The sequence below is a fragment of the Eurosta solidaginis genome, chromosome X, assembly GCF_040869045.1.
Source record: "Eurosta solidaginis isolate ZX-2024a chromosome X, ASM4086904v1, whole genome shotgun sequence".
Lineage (NCBI taxonomy): Eukaryota > Metazoa > Arthropoda > Insecta > Diptera > Tephritidae > Eurosta > Eurosta solidaginis.
Genome location: NC_090324.1, coordinates 187,357,471 through 187,370,402, shown reverse-complemented (window position 1 = coordinate 187,370,402; position 12,932 = coordinate 187,357,471). Strand labels below are relative to the sequence as shown.

General features: G+C 35.0%; 1 pseudogene; it reads left to right on the top strand.

Annotated features, from left to right (window-relative positions):
- The first annotated feature begins 10,284 nt into the window (after positions 1-10,284).
- Positions 10,285-11,263, top strand: LOC137235324 (THO complex subunit 6-like; annotated as a pseudogene).
- The last annotated feature ends 1,669 nt before the right edge of the window (positions 11,264-12,932 follow it).

Below are 12,932 nucleotides of genomic sequence, written 5' to 3'. Positions count from 1 at the left end.
CGTAAGGCAATTTAGACAGCAGTTGTGCTTTTTTATTGCCGAAAACCTATCGTTTACGGAAAGGGAGAGAAATTTGGTGCATAATCGGATAGGATGGTATTGCTTCGGACATAAAACGCAGTTTGAATTTGAAACTTTGGTAGCAAGAGCTACTTTCTTTTGGACCGCGTTGTTGGTCGAATGTGCCGATGATTTTTGAAGGGTGTTAGGCGACGACGATGTTGTAGAACATTTTACATCCACTTTTGATACCAAAGTCCTGTACCGTTGTGTGAGGAATGCGTCCATTTGACTCCATTGGGTAGAGCCGCTTTGTTTTCTAAGGATTGTTCCCATAAACCGAGCGTTGCTTCCGGTAAGCGATTAGAACAATGGAAGATTAGAATTGGATCCCAATTTTCCATCTTGACCTCGTGCATTTCAAGGGCTGATAAGCATCTGTTAATGCTCCGCTGAAGTTCCTTTAACGCTTTTGCACTTGCAGTCCGAATGACTGGAAGGGAGAAAAGTGTCTTTAAATGGCTATTGACCAGCACCCGTTTGTTTTCGTACGCTGCGTTGAGATTCGACCACGCCATGTGGAAGCCTTGATTGGTTAGCGGGGTTTTCGCGACGATTTCCTTTGCTTCACCACTTGTTTTCTGAAGCAAGAAATAAAGTTTTTCGACGTCATCTAGTCGCGAATTCTTAATATAAATCGCAGTGAGTAGATCGCGGAAGGATGGCCAAGAGACATAATCACCATGGAATATTTCCGTATCACATGGCGGTAAACGCAGACTATTCGATTGGGTGGCTACTTGGGCAGGGGCTATGACTGGAGCAACGCTTGCTTCGGCCTTTTGAATGTATTCGCTAATACGCGAATGGCAGGATATGTAGTCCTTAAGAGTGGTTGACTGCTTTGCTTTAACCGATTCTACTTCCTCGTCATTCTTCAAGAATTGTAGGCATTTTTCATACGCCAACTTTGTGTTGGACCACGAAGCGATTACTTCCTGTTTTAAAAGTTCTATAGACGTTTTTGAATTTTCTTTTAAAAAGGCGTCGTCGAATTGCGCGTTGAATTCAACAACTTGGTCTGAACACCTGGTAAAATAACTCAAAGCCATATCTCTTGTTTAAAGGACCACGCTCTGTGTGCCGAAAATTAAAAACGATCGAATAAAATATGACCCGCATGGAATGTACCCGCATACTGAAGACCGTTGTTGTTGTTGTTGTTGTAGCGATAAGGTTGCTCCCCGAAGGCTTTGGGGAGTGTTATCGATGTAACGATCCTTTGCCGGATACAAATCCGGTACGCTCCGGCATCATAGCACCATTAAGGTGCTAGCCCGACCATTTCGGGAACGATTTATGTGGCCACGTTAAACCTTCAGGCCATTCCCTCCCTCCCTACCTCCAAGTTCCATGAGGAGCTTGGGGTCGCCAGAGCCTCGTCTGTTAGTGAAACAGGATTCGCCGCGGATAGGTGAGGTTGACAATTGGGTTTGGAGAAGCTATATATTGCGCTGGCAACCTGAAAGGTTGGCCGTCAAAGGGAATGATAACCGCCACCAATTAAATATAAATTTGAAAAAATTTCTTGAATTTAATTGAAAGTTAATTTTTGAAAAATTTCCTACGGGGTCAATGTAAAAATTTCCTACTGGGCTGTATGTTCCTACAAATGTGCCTTGTATGTATATGTACACAAGTAATAACCCAGCAAAAACTGCCCCAATAAACATTTTTGTTGGAAATTGCTTTAAGGTCAAATGGAAATCCAACTCGTTTTCCAAATTCCAATGTTTTGTACCTCCATTGAGGACCAACCCGTTCTCAAACAAAATGGCACATTTTTTATACGTAAATAATTTCAGTTCTCCACTTGAGAAATTCTTTGATATAAATTTGAACTCCAACATCAATCTCCAATTGGATTCAAGTGAAACAGAAAACTCTTATAGATTTCCCATCCCAATTGAATAAAATAACAGCGTTGTATATAAATTTTGTTTCAGTTTAATAGAATAAACATACATTAAAATAGATAGTAATTCATTTTACATATTTAAAAACAAATTAAAAGTATTTAAAAATTTAAAGTAATTGTAATTCATTAATTAGATTCTTACAAAATTTTAAAATTTCTTTGCACCAAAGCTGAGATAATTTTTTTCGTGCTCAAAGCAGAGAGAAGTCACCAACAATTGTTGTACCCTGAACAAAATCTCAAAAGTGGGGGAAATCCGTTTTTCGCGTAGATGACATCAGTTATCTCAGAATTTCTCCGGTAGACCTCCATTTTTTTAAATTTTTCTATGGTTCTCGGTGCTTTGAGCACGAACAAAAATATCTCAGCTTTGGTGCAAAAAAATTTTAAAATTTTGTAAGAATCTAATTAATGAATTACAGTTAGTTCAAATTTTTAATGATTATTTTATAATCATTAAATTAATGCAATAAATCAATATCTTATTTTTATTTAACTTCAGTAGTATTCTCTTTCTTGCTGTATTGCATTTTTTTCACCAGGCGATTGTTGGCTTGATGAAAGGAGGGCATATTAGTCATTTCAAAGTCCTCATCGGAAGAGGGGGCAAATTTTTGATTGTAAGCCTCTGAAATAAAAAGATTTCAATTATAAATTAAAATAATAATGGACATGTAATAGTTACTCTTCAGGGCTCCCGTTGTACTGAGCACTCTAATAGCTTTCTTATTGCACGTGCCCTTCCAAGTGAAGTGGCTGGCAGCTTCATCGCTCATCACTTTTCGCCAGCGGTGTGAAGTTAGTCCCCCCAACTAAAAATTTTTAATTTTTTAAAATGCTAATCGTTTGATAGTCGTTTGATAATGATTGATACGCTTCTATTTTCGTTTGATAGTTATTCGTTTGTTAGAAAAAAAAAATTTAAATATCTATGTGAAGTTAGCCCCCCCAACTAAAAATTTTTAATTTTTTAAAACGCTAATCGTTTGATAGTCGTTTGATAATGATTGATACACTTCGATATTTGTTTGATAGTTATTCGTTTGTTAGAAAAACGAAATTTTTTAAAATATCTATGTGAAGTTAGCCCCCCCAACTAAAAATTTTTAATTTTTTAAAACGCTAATCGTTTGATAGTCGTTTGATAATGATTGATACACTTCGATATTCGTTTGATAGTTATTCGTTTGTTAGAAAAACGAAATTTTTTAAAATATCTATGTGAAGTTAGCCCCCCCAACTAAAAATGTTTAATTTTTTAAAACGCTAATCGTTTGATAGTCGTTTGATAATGATTGATACACTTCGATATTCGTTTGATAGTTATTCGTTTGTTAGAAAAACGAAATTTTTTAAAATATCTATGTGAAGTTAGCCCCCCCAACTAAACATTTTTAATTTTTTAAAACGCTAATCGTTTGATAGTCGTTTGATAATGATTGATACACTTCGATATTCGTTTGATAGTTATTCGTTTGTTAGAAAAACGAAATTTTTTAAAATATCTATGTGAAGTTAGCCCCCCCAACTAAAAATTTTTAATTTTTTAAAACGCTAATCGTTTGATAGTCGTTTGATAATGATTGATACACTTCGATATTCGTTTGATAGTTATTCGTTTGTTAGAAAAACGACATTTTTTAAAATATCTATGTGAAGTTAGCCACCCCAACTAAACATTTTTAATTTTTTAAAACGCTAATCGTTTGATAGTCGTTTGATAATGATTGACACACTTCGATATTCGTTTGATAGTTATTCGTTTGTTAGAAAAACAACATTTTTTAAAATATCTATGTGAAGTTAGCCCCCCCAACTAAAAATTTTTAATATTTTAAAACGCTAATCGTTTGATAATGTTTGATACGCTTTTATATGCGTTTGATAGTTATTCGTTCGTTAAAAAAAATTTAAATATCTACATATGTCAAATTGCCCCTAGTTGATAACTTTTCAGGCTCTAGAGGCCTAGGAGCTCGAAGCGATGTCTATGTCATTCTCTGGTTGATAATACGTGATAATGCAACTGGCTGCACTCCCCTCGTTGCGGCTCTTAAGTTAGAAGGGCATACAAATTTTATGTCATTTTTATATATAGGAAGAAGATAAACATTAATTTCAGGGTACCTCTTATCCGTAGTTTTGATTATATCTGTTAAACGGCTTTAAATAAACCAAATAGTTTACTTTTATGTCATCATCATCTTTATTTGATATCCATTTTGTACAATTACATAAAAAATTCCGGGGTCCCTAATATGGGTTTCGACACCATAGGCAATAATAATAAAAAAGACTTTAGCCGATTGTCATATCCAATAGGTATACAAAATTTCATGAGAATCGGTCCAGCTGTTTCGGAGGAGTATGGTAACGAAAATTGGGCCACGAGAATTTTATAAGGAGAGTTACATACATATGTACAAACTTACATACAGGTTCAATTAATAAAAGAGTGTTAAAAATATTAAAATTTCATGTGAAGTTAATCCCCCAATTGATAAGTTATAATTTTTTCGAGTTGGGTACATGTATGCATATTTTTCTGAGTTTTGGTATTTTTTTATAACGAATTTTGGTCCCAAAAATAAACGCGTTGTGGCAACAATATAATGGAGTAGAATTCAAAACTACATACATATATTAAAATTTAAACCTATATTTTTGCATTGATTGTTGTGCCGTTAACTTCAAGTGATAGCCACGTCGGCGCCGACGAAAATCAACATACCGTAGACCATTTAGTTGAATAATTAGGGCTGATCACATTCAACACGGCGTCTACAGACTACAACCACAATAAAGATAAGCTTGGCGACAACCGTAGCGAATGTCAGGGTCAAATAGATTATATTGCACAGAGTAGTGGGTGATGAAAGCAAGTCTTTTCTGTGACGTTGTAACCGTGTGCAACTCCAGAACTTCTAGGAAAGTGAGACCGCCTAAGGCAGGAACTGCACTGGAGGGATGACGCAAACTTATATATTCTGTAGTTGCAAACAGTGCACAAAGGGACAGGTACTAAGAGATTGTGTCCACGACGTGCTTGTGTGTTTTTGCTGGAAAAGATAGGGGAAGATGGGGCGGGGGCTGATGCTCGGCATTGCTCCTGATTGTGCTACTATGATTGTAGTGATGGGTTGGAGCGGCCGTAAGAGTAGGAGGCGCCGATCGGCGCCAGCAACAGCGGGCAGTAGATATAGTATGCAAAGCAGGGTTGCTGCTGGAGTGTTGCACAGGTACGCTTCTGCTTCCGCGTCATATTTTTATAGATAGTCATAAGTAAAGCCAACTGAATCTTAATCAGGTTATGCTACGCCTCACATTTTTAGAAATTTTGCGCGCCCAACGCTTTTATTTAATTGTCTGATCTATGCCATAGATTGATAAGGAGTGTGCTGACTAGTACCTAGGACCTACCTAATTATTTTCTAGCTTTTCGTATTATTATTACTTCATGTAAGTATTGTTTTCAATGAAACCGTTTAACTTAAAAATTTTTTTTAATTATTTTATTTTCGTGTTAAAACAATGTGTTACATAGTTTTATTTTCTAAATAATCACAAATATTGATAATTTTACATTTACTTCATTTTTAATTTCGAAACTAGCATAACTGCACTTTCCATTTTATTTGTTGCGTCCCTTCCATAAATTGTTATCCTCGGAGCAGTTCCCTGCAGCTGGTTTGCTCCATACCCGTCCCCGAAAAATTTTCAACGCATTTGTGGCTCCCTGCTGTTCACGTCTAACGACGCCCCGCGGCCGACGCAGAAGCGTACCTGTGCAACACTCCAGCAGCAACCCTGCTTTGCATACTATATCTACTGCCCGCTGTTGCTGGCGCCGATCGGCGCCTCCTACTCTTACGGCCGCTCCAACCCATCACTACAATCATAGTAGCACAGTTAGGAGCAATGCCGAGCATCAGCCCCCGCCTCCATCTTTCCCTATCTTTTCCAGCAAAAATACACAAGCACGTCGTGGACACAATCTCTTAGTACCTGTCCCGTTGTGCACTGTTTGCAACTACAGAATATATACGTTTGCGTCATCCCTCCAGTGCAGTTCCTGCCTTGGGCGGTCTCACTTTCCTAGAAGTTCTGGAGTTGCACACGGTTACAACGTCACAGAAAAGACTTGCTTTCATCACCCACTACTCTGTGCAATATGATCTATTTGACCCTGACATTCGCTACGGTTGTCGCCAAGCTTATCTTTATTGTGGTTGTAGTCTGTAGACGCCGTGTTGAATGTGATCAGCCCTAATTGTTCAACTAAATGGTCTACAGTATGTTGATTTTCGTCGGCGCCGACGTGGATATCACTTGAAGTTAACGGCACAACAATCAATGCAAAAATATAGGTTTAAATTTTAATATATGTATGTAGTTTTGAATTCTACTCCATTATATTGTTGCCACAACGCGTTTATTTTTGGGACCAAAATTCGTTATGAAAAAATACCAAAACTCAGAAAAATATGCATACACGTACCCAACTCGAAAAAATTATAACTTATCAATTGGGGGATTAACTTCACATTCAATTTTAATATTTTTAACACTCTTTTATTAATTGAACCTGTATGTAAGTTTGTACATTTGTATGTAACTCTCCTTATAAAATTCTCGTGGCCCAATTTTCGTTACCATACTCCTCCGAAACAGCTGGACCGATTCTCATGAAATTTTGTATACCTATTGGATATGACAATCGGCTAAAGTCTTTTTTATTATTATTGCCTATGGTGTCGAAAACCATATTAGGGACCCCGGAATTTTTTATGTAATTGTACAAAATGGATATCAAATAAAGATGCTGATGACATAAAAGTAAACTATTTGGTTTATTTAAAGCCGTTTAACAGATATAATCAAAACTACGGATAATAGGTACCCTGAAATTAATGTTTATCTTCTTCCTATATATAAAAATGACATAAAATTTGTATGCCCTTCTAACTTAAGAGCCGCAACGAGGGGAGTGCAGCCAGTTGCATTATCACGTATTATCAACCAGAGAATGACATAGACATCGCTTCGAGCTCCTAGGCCTCTAGAGCCTGAAAAATTATCAACTGGGGGCAATTTGACATATGTAGATATTTAAATTTTTTTTAACGAACGAATAACTATCAAACGCATATAAAAGCGTATCAAACATTATCAAACGATTAGCGTTTTAAAATATTAAAAATTTTTAGTTGGGGGGGCTAACTTCACATAGATATTTTAAAAAATGTCGTTTTTCTAACAAACGAATAACTATCAAACGAATATCGAAGTGTATCAATCATTATCAAACGACTAGCGTTTTAAAAAATTAAAAATTTTTAGTTGGGGGGGCTAACTTCACATAGATATTTTAAAAAATGTCGTTTTTCTAACAAACGAATAACTATCAAACGAATATCGAAGTGTATCAATCATTATCAAACGACTATCAAACGATTAGCGTTTTAAAAAATTAAAAATTTTTATTTGGGGGGGCTAACTTCACATAGATATTTTAAAAAATTTCGTTTTTCTAACAAACGAATAACTATCAAACGAATATCGAAGTGTATCAATCATTATCAAACGACTATCAAACGATTAGCGTTTTAAAAAATTAAAAATTTTTAGTTGGGGGGGCTAACTTCACATAGATATTTTAAAAAATGTCGTTTTTCTAACAAACGAATAACTATCAAACGAATATCGAAGTGTATCAATCATTATCAAACGACTATCAAACGATTAGCGTTTTAAAAAATTAAAAATTTTTAGTTGGGGGGGCTAACTTCACATAGATATTTTAAAAAATGTCGTTTTTCTAACAAACGAATAACTATCAAACGAATATCGAAGTGTATCAATCATTATCAAACGACTATCAAACGATTAGCGTTTTAAAAAATTAACAATTTTTAGTTGGGGGGGCTAACTTCACATAGATATTTTAAAAAATCTCGTTTTTCTAACAAACGAATAACTATCAAACGAATGTCGAAGTGTATCAATCATTATCAAACGACTATCAAACTATTAGCGTTTTAAAAAATTAAAATTTTTTAGTTGGGGGGGCTAACTTCACATAGATATTTAAATTTTTTTTTTCTAACAAACGAATAACTATCAAACGAAAATAGAAGCGTATCAATCATTATCAAACGACTATCAAACGATTAGCATTTTAAAAAATTAAAAATTTTTAGTTGGGGGGGCTAACTTCACACCGCTCTTTTCGCCACACCGTTTTTATGAAGCGTATGGAATTCCCACAAACTATAGTCTGGAGTTCAACAACCGAGAGAAAACTACGAAGTATACAGTAGAGTAGAATATATAAATAAAATATTTTATAAATTTCAAAGTTCTCACATCTTTTGGAAGCCCACATATGCACTTACCCAATATATTTAAAAGGCTATTGGTAGCTGCATTTGTAATATTGACTTCTACTGCCCAACTAGCTAACTCATCATTTAAGTTGGCAAATCATCAGCAATCTCTTCTGAATCGCTTTTCGAGGAAGTTTCTTCACTCGAAAAGTTTTCCAAAGGAGGATTGTACGCAGCAGTTGACGTGGAAGGCTCCATTGGCAAACTTTCAATTGTTGGCGAGCACTCTGACAGCAAAGCCACCACCTGCCTTAGCTCTCTTCTAATTTCCTTGCTTTAATGCATTTTAATAGTTGCACATATATATATTAAATTAATTAAATACTTACAATATTAAAATTGAATACTTCCCCGAAATATATCAATTAATTCACTTTTTCAGTTTCACTGCTATCACTGCTATCCAATCTTTTGACAGATGATTGGCCAGCATTGACACACACATAAATCAATAAACGCGTTACCATCTGAAACAATTTTAAGTAATACCTCAAATTGACCTCCAAGAGCACTCAATTTGAAAACAAACTTTGGAAAAACGATTTGATTTCCAATTACTGTAAAAGTTGGATTTCCATTTGAGAACTACATATTTCTCTAAGGTTGGAAAAAATTTGTACTTGTGCATATTGGGGCTTTCGGCTGTCATCTCCTCTACAACAAAAAAAAAGTTTGTTCTGGCTATGGCGGAACTATACCAGGTGGTAGCACGGTGACCGCTGATTTGAATTTTTTTAATGTGATTTGCTACATCAACTTCCGGCGCATTACGGTTTTGACATTAGTCCATCGATTTACAAAAACAAAGTACGTGGAACTTTTATTTATGTTTGTAGCTATGTCACCATGCTACCACCTTGTATGGTTCCGCCATGGTTCTGGCTGAATGTCAGAGAGGGAAGGGGATATATCATTTTTGCATTATAGTCTATTGTATGCATTCCCACTCACTTGTTTCAATTTCTTGCCAGATGTGTCATTGCACATCAACAGCCATTGTGGACAAATGTCAATAGCGATTATTAACAAACATTAAAAAAAATAAAATAAAACAAACATTAATAATATTAAAAAAAAGTAATTTTATAGCACTAATTGCTTTTCTTTATGCAATTATTGGCGCTCAAAAGCTGTTATAGTGTAAGGCAAAGAAATGAGTGACTAAAAGTTGAAAGCCATGTATAATGCTATTTTACGAGCGATTTCCGAATCTGGCCGATTTTTGTTTGCCGGTAATAGCCTTGGTGATATTTTTGTAAATATTGACCTCCAAGAGCACTCAATTTGAAAACAAACTTTGGAAAAACGATTTGATTTCCAATTACTGTAAAAGTTGGATTTCCATTTGAGAACTACATATTTCTCTAAGGTTGGAAAAAATGTGTACTTGTGCATATTGGGGCTTTCGGCTGTCATCTCCTCTACAACAAAAAAAAAGTTTGTTCTGGCTATGGCGGAACTATACCAGGTGGTAGCACGGTGACCGCTGATTTGAATTTTTTTAATGTGATTTGCTACATCAACTTCCGGCGCATTACGGTTTTGACATTAGTCCATCGATTTACAAAAACAAAGTACGTGGAACTTTTATTTATGTTTGTAGCTATGTCACCATGCTACCACCTTGTATGGTTCCGCCATGGTTCTGGCTGAATGTCAGAGAGGGAAGGGGATATATCATTTTTGCATTATAGTCTATTGTATGCATTCCCACTCACTTGTTTCAATTTCTTGCCAGATGTGTCATTGCACATCAACAGCCATTGTGGACAAATGTCAATAGCGATTATTAACAAACATTAAAAAAAATAAAATAAAACAAACATTAATAATATTAAAAAAAAGTAATTTTATAGCACTAATTGCTTTTCTTTATGCAATTATTGGCGCTCAAAAGCTGTTATAGTGTAAGGCAAAGAAATGAGTGACTAAAAGTTGAAAGCCATGTATAATGCTATTTTACGAGCGATTTCCGAATCTGGCCGATTTTTGTTTGCCGGTAATAGCCTTGGTGATATTTTTGTAAACGAGTAAGTGTTGAGATATGAAAAAGTACTTAAAAATGCCGAAAAAACTTGTCCTCCAACAGTGTACACGATCTTGAGAACACCGAGGCACCACGCTCCAAAGTGCGCATCTTCCCGCAAGCCGCACAGATGGAAATTAATGGCCTTTGCTTTCATCGTGATTTCCGAATAGTTGGCGCCGTTAGAGCATGAATTGAGCACATTACATAAATGGGAAATAAAAATTCCGCTTGATGTAGATGCAGTTTTGGTGCCAGATGTTAACATTTGTGGCTGCGTGTAGGCACGGATTTTTTATATGCCGGGTGTGGTGACAATGTTATATATCAAATAAATTTGGAAGATGGCTATCGTGGACACACGGGATTATATACAGAGTGTAACCGGCAGTGATAGTGGACAAATATATTCAGCATCGGAAGATCGTACCGTACGCTTTTGGAGTAACCAACAAAAATAATCAACAGGCAAGTTAGTACCAGGCGAAAATACACAGTTGATGCGGCCGAAATATGGCAAATGGATTCGTGCTGTTTCTACAAATGATGATTGGTTAATTTGTGGCGGTGGACCGAAATTCTCGATATGGCATTTACGCATAATGGAATGTTTGCGTGATTTCGCTTTTACAGGTAAGAAGAAAATTTACTGGTTGCTGGTCATGCTCAGTTTATGCCATGAATGATGATATACAAGCGAATATACCATTAGAACATACAGCTGCATGTTCAGCGGTATGGCAATTGGAGCCAATTAAATTTATGTCCATTGCGGGATATAGCAATAAATTCAATATTTTAAATGATTTTAGATTTTTAGATAGTAAAATTGAATTATATGGTAATACAGAACATATACATATCTTTTTGTAGACGTATTTGAATTGGAAGGACGGCCCGGGTTTGACAAAACTTTAAGAAAATGTGGTGGCGCAAAAGCAATTATTTCTTCGCCGAGCTGCTGCCAACGAGTGCGAACGATTTTTCAAGCCTTTATCTTAGACTATTTTATTATTAATTAATTACTTGTTTAACTTTATTATTTTAGTTCTAGTATTACCTGTTATAATATTAATAGCTTTAATAATTCATTTCTTTATCGAATGAATTAATTAATTTACAATCCATTTTATTAGTGATAACTGTTTAATAACTAAATAATTAATTTCTTCTTAATTAATAGATTATTTATTAACTTTAATAATTTATTTATTAACTTTTAAATATTAAACTTAATTAATTTTACCTTAATATTAAATTTTGTTTATTTTATAATCCATTTTAATAAAAATTTTAATAGCTGCAACAAATCAATAATATTCACAATAGAATTAGAAAAGGATTGAAAAATACCATTCTTGGATACACTTGTTATAAGGAAGAATAAAAAGCTGCTTATTGACTGGTATAAAAAGTCGACCGCATCAGGTAGACTCATAAAATTTAACTCAAAACACGAAAATAGAACTATTATAAATACGGCGAGTAACTTCATAAGAAGAGTTCTCTCAATAAGTGACAAGATTTTTCACAACAGGAATATCGAAATTGTCAAAGAAACTCAATAAAGATAATCAAAAAATTGGTCAGAAGTTCCGTGATCAGGTTGAACAATGATAAAATTAGACAAACTTCGGGAGATAAAATATATAAATCAGTAGTACATGTGCCGGGCGCAACGTACCGAATAAAATACTCAAATATTTACAATCGGGAAAAATACCAAATAGCATCGACATATAATCACACTCTTAGAAAGGTCTACAGCAGTACAAAAGATAAAATACCAAAGCATGAGAAATCCGACGTTGTTTATAGAATTCCGTGTAATGGTGACGGGTCCCACGTATGCGAGAAGGTATATGTGGGGACAACAAAATTAAAATTCAAGACAAGGATTTCCGCTCACAGATCTAATATTAAGTTAAGAAACAATTATTCAGAAAATAAGACGGCCTTGTCAGCCCATTGTAAAGATACGGGGCATTATCCAGACTTCGATAATGTAACTATTTTACAGGAGGAGAGAAATTATAATAAAAGATTTACTTTGGAAATGCTTCATATAGCGAACACCCCTAATATTACTAGGATGAATTTCAAAGCGGACACTGACCACTGCGCACATGTGTATCGGAACTTGGTTTTAGTGCAACAGCAATGCGCGGTAGGAAGATCTCTCCCACAACAATAGGAAAATCAGATGATATATGTAAATATATATGCTTGTATGTCGTACTTTTAGCCACTCCATGTACTTTTGTTTTTGCAAAAATTTTGTTTACATTTACGGTGCATTGAAATATTGTTTATATTTTTGTATGATTATTTGTCTCCAACAATCTTAATTTTCGCACATATGGTTAGTCTGTATAACATACTCAATTGTGTAAGTGATATTTGTTTTATGGTTGATTTTTGAAAATGTTATAATTTTTGTTTTATTTCACAGTCCTGATGATGACTTCAGACTGAAGTCGAAATATCGAATATAAAATAAAAATACAAATATAAAATATTTATACTGCGTTTTTATTTGGAT